Genomic DNA, 4,944 nt, shown 5'->3' on the forward strand with positions numbered 1-4,944 from the left:
CCCATTTATTATGAAAATATATGCTTTAAAAATTCCCAGGACTCTCCATTAATTTGGGCATTTTTTTTAGTGTGGTTTTCAGATGTTTTATATTTTTAGATATTTTATATGTATAAAAATACAGGATCTTATATGTGGGATCTAAATCTGAAAGCAACAAATAACAAACAAGAAGAACAAACAAACCAGTATCATAGATACAGACAACAGTATGGTGGTTGAATGGAGGAAGGGGATTGGAGGGTCATAAAGGGTAAAGGAAGTCAAATATGCGGTGATGAAAGAAGGTCTGATGTTAAGTGGTGAACACACACTGCAATATACAGATGATGTATCATAGAATTGTACACTCAAAATTCATATAATTTTATTAACCAATGTCACTCCAATAAATTAAATTAAATTAAAATAAAATACAGGATCTCTGGGGTAGAAGGTCCCAAATGTAACCTCCTATTTGCTGCTATATTGTATATTCTGCTTATTGCCAAGACAGTCTAGAATTATTTGTTCTATTATTATGATTGTTAGGAAATTGTCCTTTATACTATCACACATTAAATACAGTATTTGAAGTCATCTCTTATGTCTCATTGAGTATTCTCTTATACATAATTTGTACTTTAAACAATTTTATTTAAAACAGTTTTCTGTAAACATAAAAGCATCATGGTTTCAATCACAGAAAATGTTGGTTAAAATTTTTTAAAATGCTATACTATATATATATATATATATATATATATATATATATATATATATATATAATTGATTTGAGAGAGAGAAAGGGAGAGGGAGAGAGAGGTAGAAACATCCATGAAAGAGAGCATTGATTGGCCACCTCTTTCATGCCCCCCACTGGGGATTGGGCCCACAACCTGGAACCTGGGCATGTGCCCTGACTGGGAATTGAACCGGCGATCTCTTGGTGCATGGGTCGATGCTAAACCACTAAGTCATATCAGCCGGGCCCTCTGCTCAAATTCATAATACCTCACTACAGTATAGCTGAAAGTCTTCAGATTGAGAGGAACTGTATTGAGGAGCTGTATTTAAAGAATAAAACTGGAGGAGATTTACCATACCTGGACATGATTTAAATGATATGATTCTTGACTTTGTACTGATATCATAATGGTTGAGACTTTGGGGGTACCTAAAGGAAAAAATGTATTTTAATGTGGAAGAGATGCTAATACTGAGGCCCAGAAAGCACTACATGATAGCCAGCCTTCCCAGTGGCTCCCAGCCATCCCTTCCTCTTGTTATTTATGCCCTAGAGAAGTCCCATCTCACATTGCAATCAGAGTTGGTCTTTGTGACCAACCAGTCTGTCTCGCTTGTCTCTGTTGCCGCTGTCAATGCAACCATAAACAAGAATGTGGAAAGGTATTTACAGTAGCTCACAACAGGAGAGAAGGCTGCAGTGACCATTGTGACAAGTAAGGCTAGAGAATCGGCCACAGCATCTTGATCCACAGGGAGTTTTAAAAATGAGTACTGGAGCCCTGGCCGGTTTGGCTCGGAGGTTAGAGCATGCGCCTGCGGTCCGGAGAGACCCGGGTTCAATTCCGATAAGGGCATGTACCTCGGTTGAAGTTTGTCCCCGGCCCTGGTTGGTCGTGCGGGTGGCAGCCACTCGATGTGTCCCTTTCACATCGATGTTTCCCTCTCTCTCTCTTCCTCTCTCTCCCTCCCACTCTATCTGTGCAAAAAATGGAAAAATGTCCTCGAGTGAGGATAAAATAAAAAGAGTACTGGAGCACAACACACCTAGAGGGAAAGGTGCAAATATGAAAAATGTCACATGCATAATGGAAGAGGGTCGAGATGGCAAATTAATCCTCATATGGAGAGATCTCTATACCTGGTAAGGACTAGACTTTTCTGTACTCTGAGCCTCATTCAATACCACTATATATGTGCTTACAGAGTATCTAATCCACAGGCCCAGAATCCCACACAAAGCATCAGGCCATTAGATCCCTCCACAGTGAACCCTGAGATCCATATGTAGTGTCACTTGCCATACCATTCAGAAACATCTGGGCACAGAGAATATTTGAATGCACTTCTAAAGGCATAACAAATGTGCCAACTGGAATGAAATAATCTGAGATGATAGGCTGACATCCTTCCTGATGCAATCTATGCATTAAATCAAGTCCCTGTAACTCTGGGATCTGAAAGATTAGAGTTCCTTGTCCACAAAGTGGAAACACTCTTGCCAGAGGATGTAGCAAGAATAGCATTAAACCAGAACCATGGCTATTGTTAGATAACTTTGGACTTCTCAGGACTAGGACCCAGCAGGCAGGAACAGGAGACACTATTTTGGTAGAGTAAATGATTCTGAGGAACAAGAAGAGGAAAGGCGGTGTGTATACAAGAGCAGGGAGGGAACCCTGATTATCCATGTTCCTAATGTCTTGACACTCCCTTGTCCTACTGTAATTGTGAATGGGCCCTGTGGCAACCCTGTCCCGAGATATGGACCTCTAATAGGCTATTTTGATTTAAGGACTCACTATAGGCATTGCTAAAGCATTCTGGCAGCTGCTCTGCAATATGAATTTCTTTCTATCCAATGCTCTGTTCTTCCCACTCTTGTTTCTCACGTCTGACGTGCATTGCCATCTGAAGGCTCTATCTCACTTTATTTTCTTTTATTAATTTTTTTTCTTAATTGATTTTAGAGAGAGAGGAAGGGAGAAGCAGAGAGAGACAGAAACATCGATGATAGAGAACATCGATTGGCTGCTTCTTGCACGCCCCCTCCTGGGATTGGGCCCACAACCTGGGCATGTGCCCTGACCAGGAATTGAACTGGCAAACTCTTAGTGCATAGGTTGATACTCAACCCCTGAGCCACACTGGTAGGGCTCTATCTCATTTTTATAATTTATTTTTGAACACGAACACATCATCCCTCACTGACCACTATTCTGAATTCTTACAGAGGAATTTCTAGACCTCTCCATTCACAGTTATCATAGAATCGTCTCATAATTTTATATCACTGAATTTTTATGCAGATATCCAATCTGTAGCTTGATTATAATCTTCGTAAGAAACGAAACATAACACTCAACTAGTTCTCTAGGTAGAGTAGGTATGCAACAAATGCTTCTGAGGTTGCTACTGAATCTACACATCTGAGTGGGAATAGTATGCATCATTAACTTACCTTACCTCCAAAAACAAATTCACTTATACTTTTATTTATGCATATTATAAAATACCAAATTTAATAGCATACATATCAAAAGTAAGATTGGTACATTTGAAAATAGCATAGATTGTTAATTCCACAAATATAATCCCAAAGTTATTGGTCATAAAATCAACTTCTTAGCTATTCATGTTAAACATAATATAGTGAATAGGAAAATGAGATTAAGGAGTCATAAAATACTATGAGTGTGTATTCATGAACCCATAGTTTATGGCGACTGTTGAAACTTTTAAAAATATATCTATGTAAGGCAATAAAATAAAGAATTTAGAGCTGGGAAGAGCAAGCACTTTTAGAATAACCTTGTTATTTATTTTCATGTTGCAAATATTTATAAAATTTAAAACTTACCAAGGTCATAATGCTGATAAATACCCAACATAATGTTCAATATTCTTACCATCTCATAGACAACCCATTAACCAAGACCAGGGTCCTAATGATACAACTTGACCCTTTTCAAAAAATAATATCCAGCATTCACAGGCATGTAAATGGAAAGAAGACAGACTTTTAAGCCAGACAGACTTGAAACTTACTACATAGTAATTTCATGACCTTGGTTAAGGCAAGTAAACTCTCTCAAGCTGGTAGTCATTATCTATAAAATAATAGGAATGCCCATCTTAGACAGCTGGGTGAGATACAAGCATTATGTTCCTGGCATACAGGAGGCACTTAACAGATATTATCGTTTGTCTCTATTGTTCCTGTCAATGCAGCCATTACAGTAATGTAGAAATATGTTTACAGTAGCTTGCAAAAATATATTCTTTAAGAAAGTAATACTCATAAATGATCTACCGTTATTTAGGGCATTAGAAAGGCTTGGAAAAGATTATGTTAAATATGTAATGATATGACACTTCTAAAGTTTTTTATACATAATTTAAGTTTAAGTTTTAAAGAATAAAACTATATTGTAGGCATATTTATCTCAGATATTTAAGAGAAAGCTTGTAGACAAATATAACTTTATTCATCTATGAACCTTTAAGGCATCTCACAAACCATTGATTAATTTCTTCTATTAACACAGAGCTAGTGGCATTTAATCTCTGGGATCAATTGCCTTTGGCTTTTTTGAGAAGAATGGGGAATGTTAATAAAAACAACTTTCAAATACCAGGTGATGAGAGAAATATTATGTATACCAACTGAATTGCGCATTCTACATTTATCTTTGTTTAAATACAGTAGATATATAGTTTTGTAAGTATATATTTATGAGTAATACACCTAAATTATGCAAAACTGACTAAAAAGCACTAGAGGATTATTAAAACCACTGGCACACAAATACAGCAGATGATCTTCAGTATCTGTTAGGGGGTTGTTTCAAAGTATTCTTAGATTATTTGTATATTATCTCCTTTTGGAAAAAGAGTGCTCTTCTGCTGACTAGTTTAGTAGTTTATGATTACAAAAGGAAACTTTTAATGCAAAACAAAAGCAAATAAGCACAAAACATTTTCTCTTGTATCATAGTGCCAGTTTTCTTTAGTCTCTTCAGAGCTGGAATGAGCAGAACAATAAAAACACCGTTAAATTCTTTGCAAATGTTTAAACACAAAAAATTATGGTAGGCAATGACAATGTGTAAAACACTGACAAGAGACATAGATTTTTAAAAAACATTTATTTATTAATTTATTTTAGGGAGAGAGGAAGGGAGAGGGAGAGAGAGAAACACTGATATGAGAGAGAAA

This window comes from Molossus molossus, unplaced genomic scaffold (genome assembly GCF_014108415.1).
Source record: "Molossus molossus isolate mMolMol1 unplaced genomic scaffold, mMolMol1.p scaffold_m16_p_1, whole genome shotgun sequence".
Lineage (NCBI taxonomy): Eukaryota > Metazoa > Chordata > Mammalia > Chiroptera > Molossidae > Molossus > Molossus molossus.